Source organism: Hipposideros armiger, unplaced genomic scaffold (genome assembly GCF_001890085.2).
Source record: "Hipposideros armiger isolate ML-2016 unplaced genomic scaffold, ASM189008v1 scaffold_1114, whole genome shotgun sequence".
Lineage (NCBI taxonomy): Eukaryota > Metazoa > Chordata > Mammalia > Chiroptera > Hipposideridae > Hipposideros > Hipposideros armiger.
Window position 1 is genome coordinate 265088 of NW_017732464.1, and position 12992 is coordinate 278079.

Sequence of the window (12992 nt, forward strand, 5' to 3'; positions counted from 1 at the left end):
TTTGTCATGTGCCAGGTGCTTTTCTACACATTTTATGTATCTCATTAATTTCTCATAAAAACCCTGATAGTGGTACTATAATTACTCTCATGTTTAGTGAAAACTGATGCCTAGCATTGTCCTTGGATTGTGGGTGGGAAGATTCCCTGTTCTTTTTTGCTGATATCCAGTAATCTAAAATTCTGCACTTGGATAAACATGAAAAGGTTGGGATATTGTGGGTTTTCATCTAGCATATATACTTTACAAGTCTGATATTTATGATTGCCATGTTCTATTCGTGAAACCTTTTTCTGCAACATTAAGTAGAGTAGCTGTAGATCAGGAACCAGGGTGCAGGAAGGGTGGCTTTCCCAAAATTCTCGAGGTGGGCTTGAGGTCTAACATGCTCCTTTATATGATCTGAAACTAGCATGAATGCTGTAATTCTTTTCCCTTCTGTGCTCATTGAAAACATAACTAATTTCTCACAAAACTCTTTCTTTCTGAGTTTGGACATGGCTTCAGAATTTTTTTGTTTTTGTTTCCCCCCTACAATGCAGCACTCCAGATAGCAGCTCCTCATTCAATGGAGTTGTCCCTCCTGGTGAAATCTATTTGCCCTCCTTAGTCAATTAGGCCCTTATTAAACATAATCCATAGTTCTAGGCATTAGCATTCCAGTAGGGTTTGACTTTCTCCCACTGTCAGATAACTTAAACAGATTACAAAGTATTTGCACATACGTTGTTTTATCATGTGAGCACAACAACCCTCTGAGCTATCATGTACTAGTATTTATGACATGCCAGGCACTATAAAATATAAGAACTTTAGTTCTTCTAGGTGGGTACTGTTATAACCATTTTATTGATGGGTGTACAAGCTCAGGGAAGTAAAATGGCTTGCAAAGCTCACTAGTTGGTAAACAGCAGAACCAGTAGAACTTGGACCTCTTGCAGGGCAAGTTCTGTTTCTTTCAAACATGATTGCTGCCTCTAGGTTTCCAATCATTGGTGTAAATTCCAGTGCTTTAGCCAGGTACCTGGAAGAATGCTGTTGTTCTGTAAGAGTTTTGTCCCTCCCTGAACTTCTACACCCCCTTCTATGTGTGTGTGTGTGTGTGTGTGTGTGTGTGTGTGTGTGTGTGTGTGTGTGTGTGTGTAATATCTAAGAGTTTAGTANTGTGTGTGTGTGTGTGTGTGTGTGTGTGTGTGTGTGTGTGTGTGTGTGTGTGTGTGTAATATCTAAGAGTTTAGTAGTCTTGCAGGTACAATTATTTTTCTTATGAGTCCCAGTTCTCTACTTCTTAGAAAGACCTCTATATATAACAGGAAAATACATTCCTCACACTGCTCTGAACCTGTGCAATGACTCTGCTGACAGCAGCTGAGTGAGTATAACTAAAGGGTATATAGGAGCCTAACCTCATATTAACAAAGAATCAAGGTGAATAAACGTGCAGACAGCCTCTCTTCAATTTTTCTGGACTCTGTCTTTGCCATATTATATCTAAAGCATTTGGACCCTTGCTGGAAAGGTATGTTTTAAAATGGAAACGTGGTTATTATATCTAATTTTCTGTCTCTCTCACCTCTAGGTCTTCCAGTCAAAGTTAGATTTTCAAGCACTTCCTTCTATTGAAATTATAATACCCAATTCTTTTTTGTTTTCTTTCTTATTTTTTTATGCAAGTGGAATCTATCACAATATATTATAACTGTTGACTTTTTCTTTAAAAAGACTCCTTTCTAAGATATGCACTTAAATATTAGAAGCAGTTATTTTGAGGCAGGGGGACGTTACACATGACTGTTGTCCTTTGTACTTTGGCTTTTATGTGTTTTGTAATTAGGAAAAAGAAACATAAAAATGTATTTTATTTCAGATTATGCTTTTAAAAGTGGTGATGACTATCTCCACAGAAATATAAATGTGCCAGGTTATGTCTCAACCTATAATGTTTTTATGTTAAACAAATACAGATATACAATAACAATAAAATACAAAGCAAAATTCAGATGAGTTTTTAAGCAAAAACAAGTATGTTCAGAGGTTTTTATATCTGCATATCTAATTTTTTATTACACCTGTAACTACTTCTTTGCCAATAAGAATTATTTCCTTATGACACTTTGGAGGAAAATTTTGAGAAGCCCTGAGTATAAGGAAAGTGCTCAAGCAATCAATATTTGATATGAATATTTTAAAGAGAATTTTCTATACTGATAGGAAAAGGAATCAAGACCTCTGAGATCCCTTTTAAATCTAAGGTTTTCTAAATGCCTTTTAAAAAGGCAGGCACGGTCTTAACAATTAAAAAAAAAGGCAAGGAGGAAACTTACATTTCTGGTTTTGGGGTGATTCTACATCAAGGAAGATCATTTATGTTAACTAGTATCTACTTATGCAGCAACTTTCTTTTCTTAGCTACAAGATCAGGTAATAAACTAAATGATGCTTTCAAGGGCAAAATATCCCTTCTCCAATTGCTACAAGAAGTTCATCATGTTTCTCCACATGTCCGAGGCATAGATCAACTCTTGATGTTTATGGAGTTCATATCTTACATTTAAGTTTCAGATTCTTAGCTCAAACTTATTTTTCTGGCCACGATCCATCTTCTTGTAACCCTAGAACATGGTGAAGCAAAAGTGGTTGTGTCCGTGGATCCCCTATGCTCACCCCTGTATTCCAAAATTTGCTAGGAGAATGGATGGGACTCCCCATATAATTGTACTCATAGTTACTATTTATTATGGTGAAAGGATAAAGAGAAAAATCAGCAAAGGGAAAAGGCAGAAGGGGCCAAGTCCGGGGGAAGTCAGGCGCAAGTTTCCAAGTGTCCTTTCCCAATGGAGTAACGTAGGACAAGCTTAATTCTCCTCGCAACAAGTTGTGACAACATATGTGAAGTGTTGTCAATCAGGAAAGCTCATTAGAGACTCAGTGCCCAGGGCTTTTATTGGGTGCTGGTGACATTCCCCTCTCTGCCTGCCTTTGCCAGGCATGTAGCCAAATTCTAGGCTTCCAGAAGGAAAGCAGGTGTTCAGCATACACCATAGTGTTTACACAAACAGTTTAGGCACAGTGAGCCATTTTTACCATTAGTAGTGGGAACCCTTCCAAAATCTAAGTTTCTGGAAGACAGCCAAAGGCCAACATTGCAAGCAGAGCTTTCTAAGGATAGCAGTTTAGGCTTGCTATGTTCATTCTTTTCTGCACAAAAGTCCTTTAAACATTTTCTGAGGAAGAGCTCTAGTCTTGCCAGCAAAGGACGGACTTCTGGCTCTTCTTTTGTAGTTTTTGGAATGAGTGTAACCACTCTACAAACTCCCCTTCCTTTCAAAACTGGAAAGAACAGGGAGAATAACAGGAGAATCAGTAGGAGGATTTTTTTTTTTAATGCCTCATATGGGACCAAATAAGTAGAGGCTTGTCCACATAACCATCACAGCTTGGCCCAGGTAAATAGCCATAAAAGAGATCCCTCACCACAACCCAGTGTCTGCCTTAAGTATGTGTTGGAGCAGAAAAATATACATGTGCAAGAGCCCCAGTAAGCACTTAGAGGCATCCTGCTGGCTTACTGACAGGCTAAATGCTGATTTCAGGTTTAATACACAGTCATCACATAAAACAATGTTTACTTGCCAGGATCCTATTGTGGCTGACTGGTGCAGCTCCCAGATGCTCTTTCTCCTCCTCACCTGAATGCCCCTTCTAGCACATGCCTCTCTGTCCTTTTAATTGCATTCTTGATGGCCCTGGGTCCCCTGTGTATATCCTAAAGTACCATCACCCCAGTAACAAGAGTTTCCATAGTTTCCTTCCTCCGTTATTTACTATCTATCTACTCTTGGGAAAATCTAGTTCTACTTGGCTATCCAGTAAGGGAACGGTGGTGGGGAAAAGAAAAAGAGAGTCAGGAATCACCTCAGAAGAGTTAAATGGGTTGGACTAGGTGAAGAATGGCAAAGAGGTGACCAGTCCTCCCACCCTAGCCTCCTGGCCCCTTGACAAAGAGCGTTGGGGCATTTTTTCTTCATGTGTCCAATACAACATTCCAGGCAGCCATTGCCAATTCCTCAAACTTGGCATATAAATTGAAGCCTACTTGTTTGTGGAATAAATATCCAGCTTTTAAGGTTTTTTTTTATGTTATAAGGTAAGTTAAGTAGTTATTATTTTTTATAACAAAAGAAAATTTTAATGTGTTTGACTTTCACCTGTTGACAGAAATTGTGACATCAACTAGTAGTTACATTGAAAAACTGTATTACGATTATCCCCAGATTATCTTTGTTAAGCAAAGTGAAAAGCAAAGCAAAACGCAGCAAAATAAAAATAGTATCTTACCTTTCTTTAGAACAGAGACACCATGGACATGATTACAGCTGACCCTTGAAGAACATGGGTTTGAACAGTGCGGGCCCACTTATGCACGGAGGTTTTTCAATAAATACAGTCAGTCAGTCATATCCGTGGGTTTCACATCAGAGGATTCAACACACTACGGATGGAAAACAGCATTTTTGCATTTCCAACTGCGGATTCCCCACCACATATCGAAAGTACTGTTTTCAATACGCAGTTGGTTGAATCAAGGATGCGAAGAGCCTACCATAGAAACAAAGTTACAGGGAGTTTTCCACCGTGCAGTGGTGGGCACCCCTAACTCCTTCGTTTTTCAAGGGTCAACTCTAAGTACTTGAATTTATGGGAAAAATTAACTATCACCTGCAGTATTGGATTGTTTGTATTTGTGTATAGAAGGTACATTGATCCTGTGTGAAATTCTGGTTAATTTGTGTCTCAGAAGTGACATTCTTCGTCCAGGACCTGAATGAGTCTTGGGAACATGCTCACAATTCTCGATGTATGGGATTCTATAATGTGCAAGTGGCAACTGCACTTCTCACCTTGTCTAGTCTGAACATAAGTAAGTTTTCAATCTTTTCTTCCCAGAATAAAGTTTTCCGGACTACTTCCCTGGAGTATATACCCATAATAAAAAGAAACTCTGCCTCTGGAGAAAAAAAGGGAAATGCCATTTTTATGTGGAAGCAGTTTCCCTTGAGAGGGGTAATTGGGTTGGAATCTAATAACATAGTTCCTATTGTATTATTGACAAGAGCCTGTCATGTGTCCTTGTTATCATAATTTGATTCTGATATGAATACAAGTTATTAATTTGCTCAAGTAATTACAATGTTGATTTATAGAGTGCTTTACATTTCTCCCAATATTATCCCATTAGTTCATAATTTTATTCTTCCTATAGTACAGACAAGAGGTGTAACGTGGCATTATTCAGATGTAATGGATAAGAGAAAGTAACTGCTGAATGAATTGCTAAATGTACCAAAGGTATTTAAACAGTAGACTGAAGTCTAGAATTGAAGTTCTTATGAACTGATTCTTATCTTCTTTTATCTGTGGTTCTGGTTCTCTCTCTCTCTCTTGCGCTCTTTTATTCTTTTGTAATTTTTTTTGTTTTGCTTTCTCACTCTTTTTTAATTATGGTAAAAATTTCATAACATGAAACTACCTTCTTAACAAACTTTTAAGTGTATAGTGCAGTATTGTTAACTATATTCATATTGTTGTACAGCAGATCAACTACTTTATTCTTGTAAAGTTCATACAAGCAAAAACAGGCTAAGCAGCATGAAACAGTACTGTGTTTATCAAGGTGAAATATGAACAAACATTTAAGAATTATATATGTTTTTTCATGTGAATTAGGATAATTGGCCAACACATCAATCTCAATTGTGAAAATGAAATGAAGTTTACATTGATACTACATTTATTTAAAGGAATAAAAGAACCAAGTTAAAGAATATTTAGTAAACAATAGTATACATGTGGCAAAAGTCGCATAAGTGGTATGCAGTTGACTGAAGTTTAAAATGAGTTAGCATAGAGGAGAGAGACAGCTTTAGGTAAAATCTTTGCTCTAGCACTTCCTGGCCATGTGATTTGGGGAAAGATAGTTAACCTCTATGGGCCTCAGCCCTCTTACCAGATGACGGGGAAAATACTGCCTCCTTCCAGTGTTGTAAGGATTGACGCGATATATGTCAAGTTTCAAGCATTACAGCTGACATATAGCAGAACTAACTAATTAGAATTAATTGAATGGTTAGTATGTTTTAAGATTGTTCCACAGCTTTACATATGGCAACCTAATTTTAAAAAAAACAACCTTATGGGAAAAGGAACTATTATTAGCAGCTTTTTGTCATTGAGGAAACTGAGGTGCACAGAGGTTAAGGTATCATAATATTTTCCCAAGTCACACAGCCAGGAAGTGGTGGAAGAGAGATTGGAACCTAGGCAATATGGCTCTAGAACCTCCCTGTTAACTAATATTCTAACACTTTAAGTATGGTCTATCATCATGTACTTAAAGTTTATCATTCAGGGACCTTTCTTCAGGGGCACTGGGTAGTTTCTGATAGGTGCTAACAGGGATACCCAGGGTGTTCAGCCTGGCTGGGAGTGGATAGAACATGCAGGGAAGTAATTAAGGGACACACTTTGTGACCTTGAATGATGATAGGGCAAGAGGCTTAGAATTTATTTGGTAGGTAATGGGGATCAATTATGGTGATCAAAATGCTCCATATCCAGTTTTAGGTGCTGGGCATAAAAAAAACAAAAAACAAATACCATGTCGTTCAGCCCTCAAAGACTTTCTAGTCTGGTGAGAAGCAGCTGGCTAAAAATTCATTGCAATAAAGAGGAATAGACGCTATGAGAGAAGTCTATGTGAAACACAGTGGAAACACAGGGTGGAGAGGGTCGGTTCTACTCAGAGATGCAGGGAGAGAGACGGCTTCATAAAGGAGATGGAACAAACTGATCCTTAAAGGTTCCATAGATGGTTTTGAGCAGAAGGTCATTGTCAGAGCTGTACATTTCATCAAACAGTCTGTTGTAGCAGACCCAGAAAATGACGGCCTGACCCTGAGTGTTGGTAATAAGAATGGAGAAGAGGAACATAGAGCCATGCTTCAGTTGGAATTATGAGGAGGTGACGATTACATATGGGGTCTAAGGAGGGCACCGACCTGAAGTTCTGTGACTGAGGTGCTATTATCAGAGACAGTTTATGGAAGAAGAGAATGAATTTGAGTTTGAAGCACCTATGAGACATAGAGGTGTAGATAAAAGTCTACATGAGAGGGTTGTTGGTTTTGGCAACAATTTTTTCTCCAGAATGGCTCTTTTAAAAGCCATGTTACTGATAAGGCAAGAAAGAAGTATTCCTGACTTCTTATTATCTCAGGGGCCAGGCACAGAGAGGTTAAGGTAATACTTTCTCAGGCCACACAGTTTATTAGCCTTGCAATTGTCAGTGAAGATTCAAAGAATGTAGGAAATGTAGGACACGAGATGTGATTTCCACAGCCGAGGGGTGGGGTACCATTGCAGCATCCAGCCCTGGGCTGGTTGGACATAGTCTCTCTCGTTCATTTGAATCTGGATTTGGTTTCTTGTGGAAAAGAGAAAGGGTGTTGTTTCAGCTAGTGGATGAGCAACTTCTGAGAATTGGGTATTTATTTCACGTTCATTTGATAAATGTTTATTGAGCAAATGTTTACGGGTATTATTATGTATTAGATACAGTTCTTGAGGTTGGGGATACTGCAGAAAACAAAACACAGCCCCTGCTCTCCTGAAACTTACATTATAGAGGCAGAGCCAGTAAGTAAATACCTAAAGGAGTGGATTATGTGATGAGCAGGGGAAGAGGACCCAGGAAGACAGCACAGTAAATGCAAAGGCTCTGTAGCAGGAGCGAACTCGGGTTAGTTGAGTGAGTAACTTTGTGGAAAATGTCAAATTGCTCTTCTGGACCATCACCCCCCTCCACCCTTGAATTTCAGGAAGGGGCCCTGAATTTCTTAGCTACCCAGTGAACAAATTCTCTTTCAGGGGCTACCCTGTTACTTGGTGTGGCTCTAAGGCCTGATTTGTAACATGAAAACTAGCCTGGCAGCCAACTTGAGGCTTTTCCTTTCTTCCAGCTCAAATGCTCCGGGAGGCTAGTGCCATCTAGTGGCAACGTGAAGAAACACACCTGGTGCACGGGAAGAGGAAAGCTCAACCTTCCATCCTCGGCTATGAAATTACTCCGAGAATTTGCGGATTTTCCACTCTCACAAAAACCATAGTTGAACAGTTAGTCCAAAATAACTTCTATCACAATGATTTCCTGACAGAAGATGTCATTACTTTGACATCTTCTTGGTATTTTACATGTTTCCACTTTTAATCTTCACAGCAACTCTCTGCAAACTGGGCATTTTTATTATTCTGATTTTGAATATGGAGAAATCTAAAGATTAAGTTACTTTTTCATTGTCTTAACGATTTTAAATGTCAGAGTTTGCATTTAACCCTAGTGTGTCTGAGGACAAACTTGAGTTACATTGCCTGTAGGTAGCTCTGAGCACTGAGTAAAGTTAACTATATAGTTCTTAATCGGACAGCAGCAAGTCTTATTAGACTGTCTGAAACCAAGTCAACCAAATCTCATCAGGAAGGAAATGCTCAGAACTCGTGTCACCATAGGCAGAAAGTACAGGGCTGCAGGGAGAGAGAGGAGCAAGGGAAGGAGGAAGTGTGGGAGACAAAAGAGAGAGGGCGTGAGATCATGCTTAAGAAAAGGTGCAGCTACAGCCAATTATAATGATTTATAATACTATTAGCATTGCAGGCAGGGAAAAATCTCCACGCCTATGTTGATATGACAGTTCTGACAAGGGCCAAATGTGAACAAGGGGATCCCACCTCACCGAAGGAAAGAGTGACCAGCGAGGACAGTGGGGGCCCACCCTGGGAATGCATATAATGCCACCCCTAAAACGTGAATATTTTGCATCCTTATTCTAATAGAATCCTAAACCTCTTTGATCTTCATTGCAGTTGCTCTCCTCCTGGCCTGCCCACTCCCACTATTTTGGGAGTATATTCTTTCTTTCTACTTCCTCTCCTTCTTTTCTCTCTCTCTCTCTCTCTCTCTCTCTCTCTCTCCTCCTTCTCCTCCTTCTTCTTGTTTAATAAATCCATGGCTTGCTTGGCTTTGTTTGCGTGACTTATCGATACGTTCTTGAGTTATTTCCTGTGACGATACTAAGAACCAGTTCTCCTGTAACACTGGGATTAATAGGAAGAAGTCACCACAGGTAAATAAATATCAGCTCAGCATAAAGAACTTTCTAGCAATTAGACTTGTCTACAGTGGAACAGGCTGCATTAACAAACCGATGTGGATGGGGGCTGACAGGACACAGATGTGTTTTGTTTGGCCCAGGTCACGTCTTGCAAGCATTTGCTTCTGAATACTTTGTCTGGGAGTTCTTTCCAATTTGTCACAGTCTCAACTACTAAATAATGCACATAGCCCAATTCACACATCTACCTTACCTGCCTGGGTTTTGACCACTGATCAGTTTACAGGTATTTTAAGCGATATCCTATCATATATTGGATGGGCTAACAATATTTTTAAACTAGTTTATATCAATTTGTTTTCAGTTGGAGGAATACAAATAACTTAGTTCCTTCATTACCAGAAACTTATATTTTGTATGTGATAGATAAAAATATAAGGAAGAGAAAAGATAACAATAACTGACATTTATTGAGTTCTATCAGTGATCATAAGCTCTGATTTTCCCAGTTTTGCCCTTGTTAATGCCTGCTGTTACTGTGCAATCATTAAAGTCCTCTTTGACCTTTAGAGGTGTCTGTCACTCTAGTTCCTCCAATCTCTCTCCTGCCCAGGAGCAGCCTCTCCTATTAGTTTCTTGACTATCACTTAGGGAATTTATATATATATATATATATATATATATATATATATATATATATATATATATATATATATAAAACCTTTCTAAAAGAAAATAATAGGAGCACATTACACTATTACACTGTACACCATTCTTGCTTTTTTCTCACTTATTGTCTTTAAAAATTTTTTGCAATACACAGTTACTTGTTAAAAGTTGATTTAACATGACTGTCTTTTTAAAAAATTTACTTTAAAATGATTGTAAATTCACAGGAAGTTGCAAAGATAGTACATTTCACCCAGTTTCCCCCAATGGTTGCATCTTACACAATTATATTACAATATCAAAGCCAGGAAATTGACATTGGTACAATGTTTGTATATTGTTCAGTCATTTTATCACATGTGACGATTTCATGTAACCACCACTGAAATCAAGACCTCCCTTGTGTGACCCTTTGACAATTATACCTGCTTTCTTCCTCCCAACCTCCCACCACCCCTAAACCCTGGTAACCACTAAACTGTTTTTCTTCTTTATAATTTTGTCATTTAGAGAATATTATATAAACAGAATGTTACAGTATGTGACTTTTTGAGACTGGCTTTTTTCACTTACCATAAATGTCTTTTTGAGATCTACCCAAGTTGTGTATATTAATAATTTATTCCTTGTAATTGCTGAATAACGTTCCATGGTATGGGTGTACTACAGTTTGTTTAGCCATCCACCTTTCGTTTGTTGAGGGACGTTTTAGTTGTTTCTAATTTTTGACTATCAAAAGTAAAGCTGCTCTGACAATCATTTACTGGTTTTATATGAACAGAACTACTTTCCATTTCTCTGGTAAAAATGTCCAGGAGTACAATTGCTGGGTTGTACAAATGTATGATTAGATTTTTTTTTTAAATACTGCCAAACGAATTTCTCAACTGTAGCATTTTACATTCCCACCAGCAATGTGGGAGAGATCAGTTTCTCCATATTTTCAGCATTTGGTGTTGTCACTATTTTTCATTTTAGCTGTTCTAAGAGAATGGAGTAATATCTCATTGTGGTTTTAATTTGCATTTTCCTAATGGCTACATTGGATATCTTCTCCTGTGCCTTTTGTTGCCCAGATAGCCTCCTTTGTGAATTATCTCTTCATATCCTTTGCCCATTTTCTAAATGTTTTTTTTTTTAATGAAGCCTTTGTCACATATGTGGTTTGCAAATATTTTCTCCCAGTCTGTAGCTTGTTTCTTTATCCTCTTAACAGGGTCTTGCATTGAGCAAAACTTTTTAATTTTGATAAAGTTCTTAAAGATCTTTTTTATATCAACAATATGTTATTTTATTCTGTTATTTTTTTTAATGCTTGAGTTGTATTTAGATGTATGGATGTATAATCATTTATTTAATTAGTCCTTTATCTATGTAAATTTAGTTATTCCCAATAACTTCCCATAAAAAACAATGGGGCAATAATTTTCTGTGGATGTTCAACTTTGCGTATGTGAACAAATATATCTTTAGGTTAAATTTCTGGAAGTGGTGTTGACTAGATCAAAAGCTATGTGTATTTTAATTGCCCATCAACTGCATTACAATAGTTTCTATCTGTGATTGCAGGACACAAGAACACCTTCAATTCTATAATCTAATCATTATGTGTTAAAACATTAAAAAGCAAATAACTCTGACAATCTGAGAAGTTAAAAAAAAGTACCTCAATGCTTTTTATCTTATTACTTTAATTATGAGTGAGGTTGACCACAGATTCATATATAAGGCCTCCTTCCACGGTTCATGAACTGTTCTTGTTATTAGACCATTTTTTAATTGAGTTGGTGATCATTTTCTTACTGATGTTAAAAGAGCTTTCAACATTAAAGGAGGAACCAGTCCCTCTCCAGATGCAAATATTTTTCCTGTTTTGCCTTGCTTATAGTATTTTTTGCCATGGAGAAATTTAAATTTTTATTTGGTCAAATTTCTCAGTTTTTCCATTGTGATTTCTGGGTTTGTGACTTATGTAGAAAGGAAAAATATATGTTTTAAAATTCTCCCATGTTTTCTCTTGGTAACTTAACATTTGTAATGTAATCGAAAATATGAGTTCAGGTGAAATAGATCTTTTTTTTATTCAAAGTGCTATTTGGAGAACCTCAGCATGGGCATCAACTCTGAGCTCCTTAGAAATGGAGAATCTCAGGCTCTACCCAAGGCCATCTAGCATCAGAATCTGCATTTTACCATGCTCCCCAGGTGATTCATATGCAAATTAAAATGAGAGCAACACCGGAATAGGTGCGTGCTTGTATTTTCCCCTCCATTAAAACAGCAGTCAGACCCTGCAGGATAGATGCAAGAGCACATTTTCAGTTCACAGAAGTTTTCACTAGGTGGCACATGGAGAATTTTAAATAGTGCTTAAGACTCAAAGATTTAAATTAGAAAAACTGTGAAAATCAAACTTCACCTGCTGGGTCCACTCAGCTGAGGATCAATTTTATGAGAAGTTTAGAGAGAGCTAATCCAGCACTGAGTTTAGGAGGAAATGATCACAGAATGCCTAACTCTGTGATCTGATTTTACTATCTTCTGGTTATTGGTTTGAATGTTCTCTCAATGGCAGAGCCTGATGTTTTCCTAATAACTCCACGGAGATTCGTGGCACCTGACTGATTTCTAGCCAGCCCTTGAAATGGAGTTTTGACCTTCCCTGATGAGATTACCCTCTTTAGTAACAGCCCAATTCAAGCTAAGCCCAGCTAGCACCAGCAGTCTGCTAGCTGCTTTCATGCCCCGCCCCTGGGCCATCAGAGCTGGAAGATGTATTTACTTTACCCTCTCCTTCTTTCACTCAGAGCCCAAGGGGTGAAAATAGAGAAAGTGAATAATGGCAATCCTCTTCGGGCAAGAAGAATAAATCAGGAATCATCTCACAATCAGGCACTTCCTATTTCTCTCCCCAGCTAGTCATACATCACTATAGAGAGAAAAATGCTCTCTGACTTCAGACTATACTTGTTAGCAAGTTCCCTTTCCAAGGAGTTTTTCAAATTGATTTAATGAGGGTCTTGATGTTTCAGATTCCTGAACGCTCAGAGTTCAGGTGGGTGTTGGTATTTCCTGGGAAAGATATTTCATAACTGGCTTTAACCACTCACTGCAGTGTTCCAAAGCCTTAGGGCCAGCCAAGGGAGCTGCCTCATT